This window comes from Adiantum capillus-veneris, chromosome 15, assembly GCF_014529385.1.
Source record: "Adiantum capillus-veneris isolate H3 chromosome 15, ASM1452938v2, whole genome shotgun sequence".
Taxonomy (NCBI): Eukaryota; Viridiplantae; Streptophyta; class Polypodiopsida; order Polypodiales; family Pteridaceae; genus Adiantum; species Adiantum capillus-veneris.
The window spans coordinates 35,596,618-35,618,490 of NC_140945.1; positions in this window are offsets into that span (position 1 = coordinate 35,596,618).

The window sequence follows — 21,873 nt, forward strand, 5'->3', positions numbered from 1 at the left end:
ATGCTGCTTAATCCCTATTGGCTTGACCTGGGGAGGTCCAATGAGGCAAAAGCCAGACTAACTTAGCAGCTAGGGCTCGCCCAAGAGAGAGAGGGGGCTGATTTTTGCTTAGCATTTACACACACACTCTCACACTTGACCATGTGTGAAGGGAAAATACTCTATCTCCTCCCAAGCTTTAATGGAGAGCTCATCACCTACTCCAAGCTTGTGAGATAGAAGCCTACATCAACACTCTCTTGGCATGTGGATGCAAATCCAACCAAGAGCCAAGCTTCAATGCATGCTCATCTTCTCTACCAAGCTAATTACTAAGCTAAGCTATGCTAATATGAGTGATTATGTGAGGAGATGTACTTCTTTCTCGTAAGATACTTCTTTTTCCTCTCAATCTACTCTCATACCCTGCTAGCTCTCACCATCTTCGAAGGTGTGTGAGGTCTTGGGTCTGAGAACGGGGATAATTCAAGTTGTGTTTGATTAAGTGTTTTGCTTGGTGTATGAAGCTTCCATCTTCATTGCACTAGCTCGTCTTGAAGGAACACAAAGAATTGTATTGTACAATGTCTCTCTTGAAGGGAGAAACCATAATACAAAGCCTTTTGGAGGGGGGACCGGCTCCATGCAAATCCGGTCCTCAACTGTTGTCAATAGCTTAATTGCTCTCTCTTTTGAAAGTATTGTCGATGCTATCTAACTAGGTGTTATGCTTTTTGTTGCTCTCTCCACCCAAGCACTCTTGTAATTCTCATTAAGAATCAACTCTAATGAAATGCTCACTATGTTCATGCTAATTTCCGCTACACATAAGATTTTAGGCCATTAAATGTTACATTGGTATCAGAGCTCAAGGTTTCTCTTTTCTTGCTCAAGAAGGGAGGTCCTCAAGCTAGCTACAAATGGTTGGTATTATTAATTGCCTGTGAGTAAGTAGAATAGGGATTTTTCAGCCTTGCAGTGCGCCTGCCTTTGTGCAGTTAACGGGGCATCACCGTCGAGAGCTATGGTCTTAATAGTGGAGTCCTACGGGGCTTGCCTACGGCTTAACCACTATTGAGCTATTAGAAGCTTGACAGGAGCCGGTGCTGTTTTGGTGTCGAAAGACCCTCTCTTCTATTCCTTGCAATTAATGGTATTCGAGCCGCGGGTACAGTAGCTTGAGTGCTTTTTCTAAAGGGGTAAAGAGGAGTAGCAACTAGGGCTTGAAGTGCCAAAGTACACCTAAAAAGTTTACACCTAAAAGTTGTTAGAATGGCTGACAATATTAAAGAGAGTGAAATTAATGTTGATAACTTTGATTTTGCTCATGAGCAAGCTACTAATGATGCTTCAATGCTTGTTAATTATCTTGTTTCTAGGCTTCAACAAGCCATGGGCAATCCATCTCTCCAAAGTGAAGTGCAACGGCAGCTCCGTGCTCACGGGATTCTCCAAGCTCATCACCATGACGAGAGAACACCTAGGAAGCCTCCTTGTGAGACTACCAAAAGAGGTCTCTCTCCGATTCGGGAAGAAGAAGAGAATCCATATGAAGGGCTCAAGAACTTACTTCTTGATGATGCATCTCCTTCCCAAAGGAGAACTCAAGAGCCTCCACCGAAGGAACGAGAAAGAAGCGAGTCTCCCGCCACCTCGGCGGAGATGGCTCCACGAAGACGGCGGGCTAAACGCTCTCCATCACCACCAAAGCGGAGAAGACCATCACACTCTTCTCCACGCCATAATTCAAAGAGGGATGATAAAAAGCAAGAGAAGAAAAAGGCGAGAAAGAGGACACCCTCTTCTCCATCTTCTTTATCCTCTTCCTCTTATGAAAGCTATGGTGAAGACGACAAAGATCAAGACAAGAAAAAGGCGAGAAAGAGGTCACCCTCTTCTCCACCTTCTTCAAATTCTTCATCTTCTGAAGAAAGTGATGGTGCAACTTTTGAACCATCAAAAAGAAGAGGCCATAGGAAATCCTATGCCGCATGGAAGAGGTCGTCCAAGCTGAAGAAATTCAAAGAGGGAGGGAAGAGCATCTCTTTCCTTACCTATGATGGCACCTTCGGTGCTACAGACAAAGTTTTGGCCTTTATCCAGCAATTCGATGCGGCGTTTGGAGATGAGGGCTTCACGGAGTCCTCTAAGCTACGCCATGTAGCTATGCACTTTCAAAAGTCCGCCAGACAATGGTGGTCTAGCCTACGAGCCAACGGTGAAGCTCCACGAACATGGAAGGCTTTAAGAGCTTCCATTATGAAGCAGTTTTTGGCCACCGATGCCAAAGACAAAGTACTCACCGAATGGCGAAGCTTAAAGCTCTCTCCCAATGAATCCATCCACAAATATGTAGACAAGTTTTGGGACCTACAACTCAAAGCCACTGTCTTCAAAAAGTTGGATTTTGGAGAGCAAAAGCAACAATTTTGTGCGGGCTTAACCGAAGAAATGGCGGAGTATGTCAACTCCCAAAGGCCACGTACCATATCGGCGGTAATACACCATACTATGGTGGCCTCGCGAATCAATTTCCAAACGGGGGGTAAAAGAAATAATAAGCCCCCGGAAAACAAAGGTTCCAATGAGCCTAAGGGGAAGGACAATGTCCAAAAGTCTCCTAAGGGCAATTCCAACAAAGCTAAAGAGAAGGGAGTTTACAAAGGAAAGAATAAACTCTCTCCTGAAGAGCTTGAGCGTTATCGTAAAGATAACCGGTGTTTCAAGTGCGGCGAACAAGGGCATGCGTACCGCGCTTGTCCCCAAAAGAACAACCGCCAAGATCCTCCTAGAGCTTCTTTGGTTGAAATCCAAGAGGAGGAGATTCACCAAACTCACCACAAAGGATCTCCTCTATGCCATGCTTGGGGAAAGGTAAGAGAACATGATGCTTTTATTCTCTTTGACCCTGGTTCTACTCACAATTTCATATCTATGGAGTTAGCCACCAAGCTAGGCATACAATCCTACGAGATGGGAGATATCCTACCCGCAGACAGTGCCTTCAAGGGGCAAGAAGCTTCAGTCACTCCCTTAATCGGGAAATTGAGGCTTCATGTCCAAGGCTATGTGGACAAAGAGGATTTCTTTATCTCTCCTCTCAAGCATGAGGATGTAATCCTAGGGGCACCATGGTTTGACCGTCTGGCTGCCCATGTTAAATTTCCTGAAAGGAGAATCTCCTTTAAGTTCAGGGAAAAGGACATGTATATAGATGCTAGGGAGATGGGTAACACCATCCCCATTGTACATACACCAGCTTTCAACAAGTCAATAAAGAGCTCTATTTCCGTGTACATGATTTTTGTTAAAGATTCTCAAAATGAACCTAATGCTTTAGCAAAAGAAAATAAAAGCAACCAAAAGGAATTAGAGTTATCCAATTTTCTCAAGGGGTTTCAAGATGTCTTTATTGACGACATCCCTTCTGAGCTACCTCCTAAACGAGGTAATGACGACCATGCAATTGAACTTCTTCCAGGAAGTTCACCGCCTAACAAACCTCCTTATAGAGTTTCTCAAGCTCAACAAGAGGAGATTATGCGGCAAGTGCATGAGTTAATTGAGAAGGGCATGGTTAGGCCTAGCTCATCTCCATTTTGCTCACCTGTGCTATTAGTGCAAAAGAAAGACGGCACATATCGTATGTGTGTCGACTATAGAGCACTAAATAGGATCACTATCAAGAATAGGTTTCCCGTTCCATGGGTAGAAGACCTATTTGATAAGCTACAAGGATCGACCTACTTCAGTAGGATTGACCTAAAAAGTGGCTATCATCAAATAGGGATAGTTGATCAAGACATTGTAAAGACCGCATTTCGTACTACATTTGGTCTTTACGAATACATTGTCATGCCTTTTGGCTTGACTAATGCACCAGCCACATTTAACCGCTTGATGGAGAAGCTGTTCAGACCTCATCGAACCTTCACTGGAGTGTTCTTTGATGATATTATCATCTACTCTAAATCATTAGAGGAACATAAGCAACACCTCCAGGTAATATTTCAAGTTTTAAGAGAGAATAAACTTTATGTTAATCGAAAGAAAAGTGAATTTTTCTTGCAAGAGATTCAATATTTAGGTCACATTATCTCTCAAGATGGAATCCAAATGGATCCATCCAAGTTAGAGGTAATAAAAGGATGGCCTAAACCAAGGAATCTTCATGAACTAAGAATCTTTATAGGTATGTGTGCATACTATAGACGCTTCATAGAAAAGTTCTCACAAATTGCGGGACCATTACATGACCTAACAAAGAAAAATGTTAGGTATACGTGGTCTGCTAAGGAGAACAATGCTTTCGAAAAGCTTAAAGAAAAGCTTATCTCTCAACCTGTGCTTACACTACCGGATCTCTCAAAACCATTTGAGGTCCAATGTGATGCTTGTGGTGATTGCCTTGGGGCTGTTTTGCTCCAAGAAGGGCACGCCATAGGCTATGAGAGTCGAAGGCTCGACCCTGTTGAGCAAGCTCTAGGCATATACGAAAAAGAACTCCTTGCAGTTCTACATGCCTTAGACTCATGGAAGCACTATTTATTGGGGACTCCTTTCATTCTGCGAACGGATCACCAAAGTCTTAAGTACTTCATGACGCAGACCAAGCTCTCCGACAAACAAATGAGGTGGGCAAATTTCCTTTCGCAATTTCATTTTCATATTGCTCACATTGCTGGCAAGCATAATCAAGTAGCCGATGCACTCTCAAGACGACCGAGAGTGAATGCGGTTTCCATAGCAACTCACAATGATCTATCTTTAATGATAGATGAGTATGCTATTGATCCCGATTTTAGAGATGTGATTTCAGCCCTTGCCTTAGGGAAGAAAGAAGAACCATTTACTTTACAAGATGGTTATCTTCTCTATGGAAATAGACTATGCGTTACTAACTCACTACGTGAGAAAGTAATGTATGAATCTAATGCTCCCCCATATGCGGGGCATAGAGGGATTCAGTCTACCCTAAAGGGAATTGAAACATATTTCTATTGGCCTACCATGAAAGTGAACATACATGAGTATGTTTCCAAATGTGTGGTATGTCAAAAGACAAAATTTGATAGAGGGAAGCAACTTGGATTGCTTCAACCCTTGCCAATCCCTAATTCACCATGGGAGAGCATATCCATGGATTTTATCTTTGGATTGCCTAAGTCTATCCATGGGAATACGGGAATATGGACGATAGTAGACAGGTTCAGTAAACAAGCTCATTTTATACCTGTCAAAAAGACTATCAAAGCCCATCAAATGTCAACCCTCTTCATTTCGCAAATTTTCAAGTACCATGGCTTGCCAATGTCCATAGTGTCGGATAGAGATCCTAGAATGACCAGTAATTTCTAGAAGGGTCTCTTTGAGAATTTAGGAACAAGGCTAAACTTCTCTTCGGCCTATCATCCACAAACTGATGGCCAAAGTGAAATAGCTAACCTAACTATTCTCGATCTACTAAAAGCCTATGTAACGGAAGTAGATCAAAGATCCCAATGGGAGAAGTACTTACCCTTAGTAGAGTATGCTTACAATAACACTGTACATACTTCTACAGGAAAAGCACCTTTCGAGGTAATTGAGGGAAGATCAAAAAGTCCCTTGCTACTTAAGGTACATGGGAAGATCTTCGCTGCGGATGAGTATAGCCGAGACCTACAAGAATCTTTCCAAAAGATTAAGGATGCTATCTCTATCTCACAGCAAAGGCAAAAGGCTGCTGCTGACAAGCACAGAAGAGCCCAAGCCTTTAAAGAAAACGATTGGGTCTTGTTAAAGTTTCCCAAGGCTCGATTAAGGCACACGACGGGCAAGAATCCTACGGGCCACCAAAAGTACTATGCTAAACTAGCAAAAAGGTACTATGGTCCCTTCCAGATTCTTAGGCCAATCAATGAGATGGCCTATCAACTTAAGTTGCCCAATCATTGGCTCATACACAATGCTTTTCATGTGAGCCTCTTAAAGCCTTACAAAGGGGAGCCACCTCAAGAACCAACTATTGAAGACCCACCGGAGATCGAGGACCACGAGGAGGTGCTGCAACCCGAGTCCATTCTCCGACATGAAGACAAGGTATTAAGAGGCGGTAAGACTATCCGACGATATCTTATTAAGTTTAAGAATTATCCTTTTGAAGATGCTAGATGGATGCAAAGCATACAATTAAAGGATAACCTAAACCTTGTCAATGCTTACAATGCTTCCCAAGAGTAAGCAAATGTACAAAATGTTAAAAATGAACAAAAATTTTTGTCTTATAAGACTCTCTTTTTCTTTATTTGTGCACAAAAATGAAGTAGTATGCATGCTTAGATCAAGTTTGCGGAGACGACGTCTCCCGAACACCAAGTAGAGCTTGTCACTCTACTATGGAAGACTGATAGGACTAATGTGCAGACATGCTTGCGGCAGCCTCAGGCTCTCAAGCGCCAAATGGACTAGTCATCCATTATGGAATGATGTCGTAGGGTAACATAGGGATCCTCTACCCGCTAAGAAAAGGACTCATGCATATGCTTTATCTTCTCTACACCATAGTTGAGGACGACTATGATTTCAAGAGAGAGGTAATGTCATAATAATCAATATCTAATTCTCCTAAATGATTTTCTCATATTAAACTGATCATTTAATGTGGGGAAGTGCCAAGGGAGAAAAAGCTAGAATATTGGTTAAGTTAGCAGACCGGCCACAGTAGGGATCCAAAGGAGGGAAAATAGGGATCCAAAGGGGGGGCCATCTGCAAAAGAGCCATGTGAAACAATGGGCTAAAAAGACCCTAAGGTTCAGCCCATTAAGACTTCCAAAATGCTAAGGTTCCAAAATTCAAAGGTTGTGTCCAAAGGTCAACCTTAGGGAAAATTGGATGCTTAGTGTGTGCCCAAAAAGTCTTTCTACATCCCTACATGGGAGGGGGCGAGCCCCAAAGCTAGGGGATGAGAGAGAAAGCCACACACACACACACAGGCTCCCTTTACACAAAGGGAATGAGGGACACATGTCAGCTCCCTAGGCCATATGCCCACAAGGTATGCCCAATTCCTATTGGAAGACCCTTGAAGTGGACCAATGAGAATTAGGCTAGAGTAAATCTAGTTTAATTAATTTAAAAACATTTAATAAAAGAAACCAATAAGAATTAAGTGTCCTAGAAGACTATTGGGCAGTCTCCCAAGGGGTCCAATGAGCATTCAGGAGCCCCATGGCTTGCCTGATTCCTATTGGCCAGGAGGCAAAGGGGTCCAATGAGAGTTTAGTTTAATTATTTAATTATCTAAAGCTCTCACAAAAGGGGAAAGGGGGACACATGTCAGAAGGCTATCACTTATGCTGCTTAATCCCTATTGGCTTGACCTGGGGAGGTCCAATGAGGCAAAAGCCAGACTAACTGAGCAGCTAGGGCTCGCCCAAGAGAGAGAGGGGGCTGATTTTTGCGTAGCATTTACACACACACTCTCACACTTGACCATGTGTGAAGGGAAAATACTCTATCTCCTCCCAAGCTTTAATGGAGAGCTCATCACCTACTCCAAGCTTGTGAGATAGAAGCCTACATCAACACTCTCTTGGCATGTGGATGCAAATCCAACCAAGAGCCAAGCTTCAATGCATGCTCATCTTCTCTACCAAGCTAATTACTAAGCTAAGCTATGCTAATATGAGTGATTATGTGAGGAGATGTACTTCTTTCTCGTAAGATACTTCTTTTTCCTCTCAATCTACTCTCATACCCTGCTAGCTCTCACCATCTTCGAAGGTGTGTGAGGTCTTGGGTCTGAGAACGGGGATAATTCAAGTTGTGTTTGATTAAGTGTTTTGCTTGGTGTATGAAGCTTCCATCTTCATTGCACTAGCTCGTCTTGAAGGAACACAAAGAATTGTATTGTACAATGTCTCTCTTGAAGGGAGAAACCATAGTACAAAGCCTTTTAGAGGGGGGACCGGCTCCATGCAAATCCGGTCCTCAACTGTTGTCAATAGCTTAATTGCTCTCTCTTTTGAAAGTATTGTCGATGCTATCTAACTAGGTGTTATGCTTTTTGTTGCTCTCTCCACCCAAGCACTCTTGTAATTCTCATTAGGAATCAACTCTAATGAAATGCTCACTATGTTCATGCTAATTTCCGCTACACATAAGATTTTAGGCCATTAAATGTTACATAACATGAGCAATCAATTTGATGATTAGATTGTTAATAACGGGTTGTTGGAAACAATCTAGCTTGGTTATGCTTTTGTTCACATGTATGCAAAGTGTGGTGCACTTTGCTTGAAAGCTCTATGTCAGATTTTCATTTGGGATGTTATCTCTTAGATTGTCATTATTGCAAGGTAGTTCCAACATGGGCTAGGCAAGTAGCTCTTTATTATATTTAGCACGTGTAAAGCCAAGGCTTCTGTCTAAATGCAGTCACCTATGCTCGTATTTTGAATACATGAGCCATGCTACAAGAGTTGATATGAGCAAAGAAATTCATGACATGCCAAATGAACTGCAATAGCTTTTTTGGGCATTATGCCAAACACTCAATGGTTGAACAAATCAATGATGAGATTGTTAGTCATGTGGCATTATGCAAGACATTGACATGATCTATACAAAATGATGATCGGAATTGTTAGTTTTTGGTTGTTCAAAAATGTTGTAATTGGCAAGCTATGCCAAGTTTGATGTATTTTTGAAATTACAAGTCTTAACGAGCTTCCCATCTACTTGATGTCACCTCTTGGACTGCACTTTTTGTAAGGTTTGTCCAATGTGAGATAGGCCAAGAGTCTATGGCTCTTCTTAGGAAGTCTGTAGCTAAGACTTCTCTACAAATGCGATCACCCATGCTTGTCATTTTAGGAATGTGACACACATCCAAAAGTTGACATGGGCAAAGAAAATCTTGATATGGGAGCTGAAGAGCCCCAGTTTTGATTGACACTATGCTAGATGCTCACTTGGGTAAACTTAAATAGATGGCAAGATTGTTAGTCACCAAGTGTATTAGACAAGATCCCAACAATATGGGTAAGAAAATTGATGGTTTAATTTTTAGTCATGGATTGTTGAAAAAACATTGCTATGGTATATATTTGAAACCGCTAGTTCTTGACAAGCTTCCCATGTGGGCTTTCATAACTAGAAGTGCAATTATATTGTAGGTATTGTTCAATGTGGGCAAGATCAATAATCTCTACTCTATTAAATTTTTATTGAAGTGCTATTGAAAAGTTTCATGCTTGGAATGATTTGATTAAACTTGTTATTTGTAAAGTACAAGTTCTTGAGAAGGCTCATATATAGGATGTACACATGTCTCTTAGACTACACTTATCATAGTTTATGTCCAATGCGGGTGCTCTCACCTTCTTTCTCAAGAGTGTGGATCTAATACTTTCCTTTTGACACTATCAACTATGCTTGAGGCATGGCAAAACTAATTTAGTTTATTGTGTTTTCTAAAGTGATCCATAGTTGTCACACATGGAAACCAAAGCTTTGCAAGGACTTTGTTGCCTCTAGCAACCCTTGACCATTCATCTCATTTCAATTCTTTTGGCCAATAAAACTTTTTTTCATTATGTCACATGCCCTCAAAATATAAGCATATGTGATTACATTAGAAGAGAATCCTTGGTTTGGCCCTCACAAAAATCATCCAAAGATTATTTCCCTTTCCCATGCTAAGGACATACTTTGCAATTATAATATACATTGCCCTGGCAAGCATATTTGGTACTTAAGCATGCATCCTTATGAAGTTACCCTATGCTGCAAATATTATCATGTATCCTCTTTTTGTGCAAGCCATGTTCAATGTTTTCTTTGGAAAGTTTTCTTTCAAGACATCGTTATATGTATGCCTTTTCTTGATGGTGGTCTCATGAGTTCATTTTAAATGAAAAACCCTTTAAAGTTATTAAAAGAAAAAGAGAGCTAGAAAGCGTTTAGCCATAGAATTTGGAAGGGTTGATAGACTATTTGAATAGATTACCCTAGATAAAACACTAGAGGCAAACACTAGTTTATGAGTGAATCAAAGAGTTATCAGCTCATGTTGCAGAGAAACAAACAACCTTGATTGCTATGACAAACATATAAGGCTCACTCTCTCTCTCTCTCTCTCTCTCTCTCTCTCTCCCCATCCACTGAGGATTTATCCTTTTCATACACTTCATTGTAGAGAGCTTCTATGCTAGGAAAATATCACATCTTATTCTCTCCAAGACATACCTCATTAACTTGAGGGATTTTGATGAGCATGGAGTTTTTATCTAAGCTGGTAATAATTAAGAATGGTAATAATTAAGAATCCTAAGTTCAGTTGTGATGAGGGAGGTATTTCACTTTTCTACAATGCTACAATATGAGTACACTATATCACTTTTCTTAGTGTTGCTATTCCATATATTAGAGAGGAGTAGTAAAAAACCAGTCTTGCCTTTGGGAGACAGAGAAGGGTGGAATGTCAACCTTCATTGGGACCGGATTTCCTTCATCAAGCATGATGGGGCCGTGGTATTTGTTACCATATATGTGGCAGTGTTGTGTACGAACACAATTAGGAATGTCGGGGCACTTTTTCCCTCACTAGGAGATTTCCCCCCCTTGCATTGTACATACATCCATTACTATAAGGATAACTTATCTTTCTATTTGAGCACTAAGCAAGACACGCTCTATCTGTTGTGTGCCTTGAGCTTCTTCATCTTCTCCAAGTTGTGTGTGCATCCACTGTGCAACCCTAATTCCAACAATCAGTGATATAAGAGCAATTCATTATGGCCAAAAACGACTCAAAAAGGGCTGTGTAAGGAATTGGTTAAATTACTAATTAGCAGAGCCGTTTGTGGTCAAAACGGCTCCAAATTTTTCCGTTTTGGTAATTTAAAGCATATTTACGCAATCTAAAGCGTATCTAGGTACATATCTCTAAATATTCAAAAAGATATCGTTTTCTTCACATTCCTTTGTGGCTCACCTCGAAATTTGTTTTCATTTACTTCACTTGGCGGCAAATAGTTATTTCCACTTTTGAATCTCTCTTTTTTCTCTCACCTTTCGTGAGCTTTATCTCTTCTTCTCTGATGCACCTTGTTTTGCTGCTACGTTATTTCCATTATACTTTCTGCTCCTTCATTACATACAATGACTAATACATCTTTCATTAGTGATAACCGCAAGTTTCACTTGAACATTAAGCTAAGCCAGGAATATGCTACTACGCGAAGTGTCTATCAAAGACCAGTTACAACTGCAAATGAAGCACAACAACTTCGCAATGAGGGAAAGAAACACATTAATATATGGACAGATGGGAGCACCGGATCCTAGCACTGGAAGGTATCCATCTTTTCACACACCTCATGATTTGATGAGATTTGTTGGTGATGGGGTTGATGGCTTACTAGGATATAGTTCTAGGTTATCTCATTTACACATTGATCATACACATTACATTCAATATCTCAAAACTGTTTTGTCTTCAAATGCAACAAGAATTTTAGAACTTGAAAACCAAATAGCATCTCTAAAACAAGAAAATCACCAACTTCGGACTTTAAAAGAAACTCCAATAGGATTAAGAGCACGAGTAAAACGAATGAGAGATGTAGTAAACTTAACAGAAGGTTTTGGACAAAGAAAAAAAAGATTAAAGATTACTAGAGAACATGTGACTAGTCTTTTAGGATTTGATATGTCCAATGGTCAAGAAAGGGTGAGATTTTTGAATGAGGTAATGAACAAAAGTGATATTCTTAAACTTTTGAAACTTCCTGAAAATCAAAATCAGAAAAAATTGGTATTTCAAAGTTTACTGAAAGATATGGGTTTACTGGTCCAACCTTCTCAAATGCAAGAAGTTTGTGACACAGTGGGGGTGAGTAGAAGGGTTTACAGGGCCATCTCTAAAACCTGGTTTCAAGTTTTAAAGTATTACAAGATTAAAGCTTTTGGGTTGCCTAGGCCTCATAATGTTGGGGAAGTTAGGACTCTATTAAACGAAGAAATACCCGAACATTTTGGAGAGTACTATCATATATAAGGAACGATGCCATATGAAAAACAGAAAAAAAAATCTTCTTTTGAGTATAATGTTTTTAATAACATTTGGATGAGTATAAAAAATGTTCAATCTGCTATGGTGAGATACTATAATATCCAAGAAGTAGATTGTGAAGGAAAACTTATAATTGGATGAAGCTCAAATTCAAAAATGTCAAAAAATGGAAAGAGTATCCATATCCCTTATGAATAGAGCATTGGACTATAGCCAGGGTAAGCTTGATTCCCCATACCACAAAACTCAATCAGAAATGGAACTTTGGTGGATCCGAGCAGCTCAAATACTAGTAGAAAATCACAATACATTGAAATGGCTGTTTTTGCAGACCAATATCCCTTCTGTTATACAGGACCAAAATGCAGGTGAAAAACTCTGTGTAGATGGCATAAGTGACTTTTTTGTAGAATGGCACTTGAGTGCCGACCTAAAAGCATTAAAGTGCATGTTTGGTGTATGTGGAGGTGCCAATACCAAGTATCCATGTCTATATTGCATGGCAAGCACTGGAACAAAAGGATGGCTTGCAGAACATGAGGTTGGAAAAGCACCATCGAGGAATAGTGTTAACGTCATCGACTACCCATCGTCTTCTATGATTTGGGATCCAATTCTAACAATAGATTTAAAAAATGTACATATATGCACAATGCATGCAAAGATTAGAATCTTGGACAAATTGCTTCGACTCCATCTTGACTATGCATATTCTATTAAGCCAACTAAACTTGCAGATGAGTGCATAGAAAAATGCGAGGCTTTGCTCTCTCAAATGGGTTTTCATGGTGGTCAAGTGCATCTAAAAAAAGATCCCACTCTTTCAAAAGGAACCGGTGATGTTTTGCAAGATGTTTCAATGGGTGGAGCAAAAGCCAGAATATTTTTGAGTAACCATGACAACAAACAAGTTGATGCTATGTGGAACTGCTAGAAGGATCTTTGTGTTATAACAACCAATGTCAAAAGTAGACCAGATGTAGCCAACAAACGCATGGAAGTGTGGAAGAAGCTCGACAATTTTTTGAAAGTTTTGAGACAACAAGTTAGCTCTGCTACTTATGCACATGACTTTAAAAAGACAATAAAGCTTTTAATAACTGCTATTACAGATGCTTGGGGAGCAAAAGACATCACATATTACTTGGTGAGTATTCAATTACTTTCTAAAGTCTGGATAGTATTTTACTTTGCATCCTATTGAGTTCAACTAACTTTTTTTTTATTTTTAGCATATTTTGTACCTGCATGGACCATATTTTGCAAAACAAGGACCCCTTGCAACATGGAATACTCAGGGAATGGAAAAATCTCATTATCAAGCGAGGACTTCTTTTTTCAAATGTACGAGAAAGGGAGGTGGACAAAGAAGGAGCAATGCACTAAAGGAATTATTCAATTGGTTCTATAGGAGGCAATTACAACGGATGAGATCAAACAACCATGCTGCTCAACCACAGATATGAGATTAATGCTTCACTTTGAAACTTTGTACTGAATCTTTCTAAAGAGATCCAAATTCAAAAAAGATATTTTGGTGCAAAAATTGTCAAATTTACATCAGTTTTTGATTTTTTTTTATATCTCTAGGCATGTCACCCCTATATCTCAAAAAATTTCTTCTTTTATAGCCCCCAAGAACGTTGACATTTGTCTCCTTAGCTGCTGCTGCATAGCTAGAGTAGCAAAGAAAGTATCCTGCTCTTGAGGCATTGAATCCTGCAACATATCCAAACATTCGAAGTGCTGCTGCTCTCTCAAGTAGCACGATCTTGTTTGCATTGATTTGAAGGGGAGTGTACCCTAAAAACCGTGACAATATCTTCAGTGCAAACATTGGCAACTCAGGATCTTCAGAATACTGCATGTGGAAAGCACAGAAGGTGGCACTATCCAATGTAGGCATGTAGTGCATGAGAGAGGAGGCATCCCTTCTTGAAGAGCCCTCTATTGCTTTCCCTCTCGAGCCTTTAGCTCTCCCAAGAAAATTGTCTTTGTCAAGGAGTTCAATCTGCAAAACAAGACAATGAGTAATTAAAACTAACTTGAAAAAAAAGAAAGATTTCAGTAGGGAGATCACCTTTTGCAATTCATCTTCGACAATGACTTTTTCTTGAAGGAGATTGCATGATCCGTTCATTTCTCTTATGTCAACTTCCTTTCCAATTTTTTTCAGCTTAAAGTCTCTACCAAAAGATTGGATGCCAAGCTCAACAAGCCTCTTCTCAAAATCCTCATCTTTGAGGGAAGTTTTTTCCTCTTCCACTCTTCTCATGCATAGAGCAAGTGCATCAGGAGCAGGCAAAAAGTCTTTATTGGATGTATGAAGATCAAGTGCCAAAAACTCCTCTTTTGACTCTTCTTATGTGTCAATAAAATCTTTGGCCACCTCAGAAGCTTCAGAAATGGTTGCAATACAGTAGTCCTCCCTCATATTAAGCAGACACTGGATATGATGGAGAGGGATATACTCTTTCCCATTGATAAAGAAGTAGGGAAGGTTTGGAATAGTAAGGGAAGATTCAAATACCTCTACCTCATCTGTTGGCTCATCAATGACAGTACTAGCTCTAAATTGAGCAACATCAAAATTTGCACTCTCTTGCTCCTCAGCTGCAACATCAACTTCCTCCTCTTCTAGAATTTCACTTTTCTTAAGCTGCAAAACTGTGGAAACATTTTTATTTGTTGCCTCATCTGTATCTTTCACTTCATCAGCTTTGCCTTGCATGTCAACTTTAAGGAACAAAAAGAAAAGAAAAGCAACTTCTTTTGGAACAAGGTTACAAGGTTTTAAATGTAATTGACAAGAAATGGTAGGTGGACAAATAAAGGAAGTCTTCTTAGAAAATCTTCCAAACCTCCTTGTTACTTTGCTCTTCTCAATTGAGTTTGTAGTATATTCAGTTAGATGATAATAAGCCTTCCCATTTGTAGTATATTCGGTTAATAAGCCTTCCCATCTAAAACCAAGCACTTGCCTTCAACTGCCTCTTCAAACTCTTTGAATTCTTCTGCCAAGAAGTCTTTCAAATGGTCTAACAAAGCTACAAGACCAAACACAGGGTTGAATATTTCATATGCTTTAGTGTACACTTCCATGTCACCACCATCCATCACAGCCACCAATAGTTTCTCACTTGGACTCTCCTCCAAAATCTCCTCCCGGCCTTCAATCATGGTAGAGAAAAAGTTGACAGGTGAAGCTAGGTACAAGGTACGTAAATACGCCCATTGTTTGCAAATGTAGTAGTGCCAATGACAAACCCGAACCACGCGATACGCGTTGGACCCAAGCTTTGGAACTTGCTTCCTGCACGTTGTGCGAGACAAAGCCACAAAAAAATGAACAACAACCCTGAACCACGCGATACGCGTTGGACCCAGGCTTTGGAACTGCCTCCCTGCGCATCGTGCGGGACAAAGCCACACCAAAACGGACAACAACCCCAAACCACGCGATATGCGCTGGACCAGACTTTGGAACTTCTTCCCTGCGCGTCGTGCGGGACAAAGCCACACCAAAGCAAACAAGAACCCCGAAAGATGCGATAGGGGAGGGACCACCGATGTGCAATTGCAACGGATGAGATCGTGCGGGACGAGAGGATTAGTACACAAAAATAAATAATTACTCGTGCCGTATGCGACAAGTGAACGTGCAACATTAATATCATTCGAGACCAAGCTTTATATAAGATCCGAAATATGACCGTTAGTGACACGTGTCAACCATGCATACGTGCCACGTGGCCTGCACACAACGGTCGTCGTACGGACGGTCTTATGTTTATAAAGCCTTGTCACGTGCTCATTTCGCTCGCATACGACGCGATACGGTGATGTTCTAGGGTGTGGGTGCGCCCTCTATCGCGTCGTACAGGGCGTTTTTTGAGATTTTCTTTGGAGGTTTCGGTGCTCACGTATGAAGCGATACGGACGTATTCCAGAGCCTAGGTCACCCTTCTATCGCGTCGTGTTGTTGTCACCCTCCTCTTCACACACGACGCGATAGAAACATCTTGCAGGTAGTGGGTGACGCGTCTGTCGCGTGGTGCTGTGTTCTTTTACCCAAATGGCGAGGACTAAGTAGACTGCAAGGAAGCTCTACCAAGCCCCAACTGATCCAAAAATAGATGATGTTGAGAAAGATGCAGAGAAAGCACCCCCTCCACTACCTCGTAAGAGGCCCAATGCCAGAAAAAGATTGAATTATCAGGTGAAATTCCTAAGAGAAATAAGGAAAGCACAAAAGTCTACTTGTCTACTGATTCCAAATCTCTCTTTCATGAGAGTTGTCAAAGAGATATCTGATAGACTTGTAAGCATGATGAATATCAAAACTTTTGTCTCAGTAAGGTGGCAATCTCAAGCTGTGATGTGCCTTAAGGAAGCTGCTGAGGATTTTCTCATAGACTTTATGAATGATAGCTACATTGCAGCTACATTTGCTCACAGGGTCACACTTATGAGCAAAGATTTTGTGCTTGTGTCAAGGTTAAGGTACAAGTTTGATAAGGCTCTTGAGCTCATTCCTAGTGAGGATCTTAGAGCCTTCCAAATTTTAAACATCCCTCCTTCCAGGCAGCAGAAAGATCCTGGGGTTGTCATTGAGGATGTTACACATGAGTACGAGACAAGAAAGGCCCAGGATATCAAAGTAGGAAAGGAAGTTGAGAGGGAGCAAGACATGATATCAGAGGATGCTATCCTTACAGAGCAAGCTGAAATTTTAAGAGCATCCAACTCTCTTCTTTATGAAAAAGTCACAGGCCAAATGGTGGTGGATGTCTCCTTGTTTGGAGATACTGAGGCATATTTGGACATATTCCCTCAAGACACAAGTATGCTTGTAAATCCCAACATTGAGCTTGGTGACAGTGTGCTCTATATCTGTCTCAGGTATGTGTTGCTTTGCTAATTATTAGTGCATGTGCAAGGCAGACAGGCACAAGGGGCTCATTGGGGCTTGTGTTTCCTTTTCCAGGTGTCTTATGAGGGATCTTCCAAAGGCTCTAGCTATGCAAATTGCCATACTTGACCCTCTAGTGACACGGTGCCTTTTTAACAAGCAAGGAACCCTTTCAAGTTTTTTTGATGATTTTAACATGCTGACCTGCAATTACATATTATACCACTATGTTGAAGGGTAATTCTTAACTCCTTACATGTTATTTTTAACATTTTGTGGTATTCTTAGCTAATTGTTTTTTATTTTGTAGAGGACATTGGAGTCTTATTATCTTCAATCTTTTGGAGAAAGATATTATATTTATGAATTCATTGTCAAGTATCCATGGGAAAAGTAAACTGTAAGTATGAAGCATAATCTATGCTTGATGATGACCCATTATTTTCTATTAGTATCTTTTTGATTCAATGTCTTCTTGCAGTGCTGCCAAACTTATTGTTGGTCACCTGAGTACCACAAATAAGGATTACAATATAGAAGCTTTCAAGTACTACAATCAAAAAGTGCCTTTACAGACAGACTCAACATCTTGTGGATGGAGGGTGCTTGCAAATGCATGGAGATATCTTGAGTCAAGGTGCCGGATGACTACACTCACTGTAAGTGTGGTTCATGTATTTATTTTGATGTTTTATGTATGTATGTTCTCATGTCCTTTAGTTCCTTTTTCTATTTTTTTCAGTTGCATGACTATCCAGAGTCTTGGGTCACATGGGTGAGAGAGAAGGTTGTTTCTATGGTTTTGGAAAGATCAATAAATCCAAATGATCGAGATTCTCCTTTGCCACCAAAGAAAGGTAGAGCCACCAAAGGTTTGGATGCAAAGAAAATGGATCAAAAGAAGAAAAGTCATGCAAAGAAGATCCATACAAAGAAAAAGGATCACAAGAAGAGTCCTGCCAAGGGGAAGAGTCCCACGAAGAAGAAGATCCCTGCCAAGGGGAAGAGTCCTACCAAAAAGAAGATCCTTGCCAAGGGGAAGAGTCCCACTAAGAAGACTGCCAAGGGAAAGAGTCCCACTAAGAGCCCTGCAAAAAAAAGAGCAAATACAAAGGGCCATCCATTCCACTCACCATTGAAATTCAAGGTTCAAAAGCGTCGTACACTTAAGAACAATAAGGGGGAGGCACCTAGCTCACCTTTCAAGCTACCATTCATGTTGCCAAAGAAAGTTTCCAAATCACCCAAGCCAGCCAGTCCTCAGGAGCCCAAAGCACCAACCCCTGCCAAGTCACCCGTGCCAAGCCCTAAGGGGCCCAAAGCACCAACCCCTACCAAGTCACCACCACCACCCACTCCTGAACTTTCACCCCCTTCTGAACACAAAAGGAAAAGGGTCTCTGAGGATGCAGAATCCTCTCAGGCAAAAAGAAAAGTGGAATTTCATGATTGAATAGTCCACAAAAGCTATGTACACTTTTGTTCATTTTGTCCATATGAACATATATATATACCCTTTGGTGATTCATAATTTTGTACTTCAAATACTTAATACCAACTGTCGATTCTTAAATGTGTATCATGATCTCATGTAAGTATAAAACAACATAAGTAGAGAAAAGATAAATATATTTGCAAAATGATTACAATATTGAACTTGTTTTTTCAAGTCCTTGCAAGTGGCTCAAATACAACTCTTTTTGGGGGAAGGCATGTGATACAAGAGGTTGAATTCTCCATCCTTGTGCTCACCACAATTTCATCCACTTTGAATCTATACTCGGGAGATGTTTCATCAAGAAACTCAAGAGATTCTCTAACATCATTTAGTCTCCAATTTGTTGTTACTATCAGGATTCTATACTCGGTGTGTGGATGGACTGTGACCTTTAGTTCAAACTCTGGACAATTTTCCTCAAAGTCGAGAGGAACCCAGCTACCTAATTTGCTTCTCCATCTCCTATAGTCGTAGCCCAGAACTAATGATTGACGACATAGTTGATATGAAATAGACATAGAATTTGGGCTTACTCTACAACTAATATTGTCACCAATATGAAAAGTTTCTTTGGTGCTCCATCCGTCTCCAAGAACATTATCCAGTTCAGTCATAGAAAGTCTTCTATTAAGCCACATCGTCTTTGTCCTCTGCAAATCCATATATTGTTTTGAAACATGCCACAAAGACATGTATAGGCAAGAACCATTGAACTTTAATCATGCTTATGCTTATGTTTATGGTTATGATAGTGGCAAGGGTTATGATTTTGCTTATAATTATTCCATTGGCTTATTGTTATCATTTTGCTTATGGTTATTATAGAGGTAGTGGTTACGTTTATGGTAATACCTATGGTACGGTTTATTTTTGGTTATGTCACTAACAATGGTTATGGTTTTGGCAACGCTTTTATTGTGATGCTTATGTTTATGCTTATTTATGATTATGGAAAATGACAATGATTATGAACAATGGTTATGGTTATGATATGGGTTTGCAATGCTAATGTTATGGTGTTGTTTATGGTTAAGGCAATAACAATGGAAATAATTAAGTTTAAACTTAAGGTTATGTTCTTTTTTATGGTCATCATTATGGTTATACTTATAGTTTTGGGTTCATTCATGGCAATGGTAATGGTTATGGTTATCATGGTTTTGATTTATGTTTATGGTTGTTACAATTTCTATATTAAGTGTTTCATATTTATGGTCATTTGCTTAACTCTTCTTTATTGCTTTATAATGCAATATTGATGTTTTTTTTTTTGGCAAACCTCACAATTTTGAGTGAATTGTATTAAGCACAACATAAAATTACAAAAAAACCTCAATCTCAAGCTAAGCCTTTGAGGTGCTAAAGATTACAAGTTGGATGTCTACCGCCTCTCATCAAGGCTTATCATCACCGGCTTACCAAAGTAGTTGAATTACAGTTCTAAGCTTTTACTTATCGCAGGTTGACAACACAACATGGGTATCCCTAGACCAGTCTTGCTAGTCTTGCTTGCTTCCTAGCATATAGATAATCACTTTGCTTTCTTGTATAATATCTAAGAAGCTTGCCACATCAAGATCTCCTCCAAACAAATGGTGGTTCCTAGCCTGCCATATATGGTGAAGGAAAAATTATCTCACAATTTGAGTGTAGATGAGAAGAGCAGGACTTCCCATATTCTTGCCACCAATGAATATATCAATCTTGAAGAATCTGATCTACCATGTCCTTTGGACCCACTTGCAGATTTTCCCTACCAGGCCTCTAATTGCCTGGAGTTCCATGAATAGGTGGGCAAGATCCTCACTAGCTAACGTGCATCCCAAGCATCGATCGGACTGGCAATTCCTCTTTCCTGGATCTTTACGCTTGTCAGTAGAGCACCCTACATCACATTCCATAAAAATATCGTCATAAACTATGGCCACTTTGGCTTCCAGATGTTCTCCATGACTTCCTCCCACCGTTCTTCTGGTCATTGTCTCTTCCATATTTTGTTTAGGGGGTAGAACAATTATTCTCGTGTATAATTGCATGATATATGCTTTTAGAATGAGGTTTCCATGAAAGACTACTTCCGGGCCATTTCCATGCATTCCACTCAAACTTGGATTCACAGATTGGCATTACAACATTGTCAAGCTCTTTTATCACTTTGTTGACTAACCTTATCTCATATCCATTAAGTTGATATTGGGCTGCCAAAAATTCAATGGTTTTTGAGCTCTTATTGTTACCGTCCTAGTTATGAGCTAGCTGATTCAGACCCATATTATTCACTTTCCTGGCAGTTTCTATCCAATAGGGGCTTTGTGGTGGTCCTGCAACTTTAGAGAGCCAAGGGGACTAGTGCAAGATGGAGTTCTTGAAGTACTTGGTTAGGATTCCTCCCACTCCAAAACCCCAACTTCTTTTTTGCACTTCCTTACCAGTTTCTCTGAGATGCCCCCTAGAATTAGGCTAGACCGTGTCGGGGCTAAGAGTTGTCATGAAACTCTACTCCTTTCCACTAACCAAGTCTAGGTGTATCTAACATATCCTTGGTCATGATAACCCAAGCTTGGTCTTGGTTAGCCAATGAGACCACAAATTGGGTTCAACGAGCCTCAGCGTGGGGCAACTGCATTAAGAATTCTGAGACCTGCTTGGTCCACTGGTCGAGCGACTTACTCCCATCTAGCCCACTGCCATGGTTTGGAGGTTTTTGTGTTGTTGTTAAGAACTATTTCAGTGACGCTTAGCCATCTTGAGAAGTGGGCTGGTGAAGGCAATACAGGGGAGCATAAATGAATTTATCACTTTAATCCGGCTCGGGAATGAGAGAAGAGCATACTTCCACCTTCTCATTTTTGTTCAAAATTTTTCAAGGACCCAATGAAATCTTTGTTTGTGAGTTACATCCACCCCCCAGGGGGCTCCCAGGTGCATGAACATATTCCCTTTTGATGCAATATAGATTTGGGGGGGGGGGGGGGGGGGGGGGGGGGAGCTTAATATTATGTGACTATAACGTGAGTGCAGCAGAAGGGATTATTAAAATTCATTTTTTCTCACATTTTCACATACAGAAGAGTACCATAAAATGGAATTGGGAATTTTTTTTACAAATTTAATAAAAAAAGGGTGTATTTTATTTGTCAAAAATTCACAGATAAGGAGTTTTAAAAATAGTCCTTGAACACCCCCCCCCCCGGGAGAATATTGATCTACCTTAACACAATGTGATTTTATTCATTAGGTAAATTGCAATTACTTTTACATTATTATTTTGAGCAAACATGATTGGCCTTTGTTGCTGCATTACATGCAACAAAAAATGGCATTACTCTCTACTAAAAAATAGTTTGCAGGTGGAGGCGTCGATATGGGCATCTGTAGAAGCATCTGTACAGACACATATACATATACCTGTACATGCGCCTGTA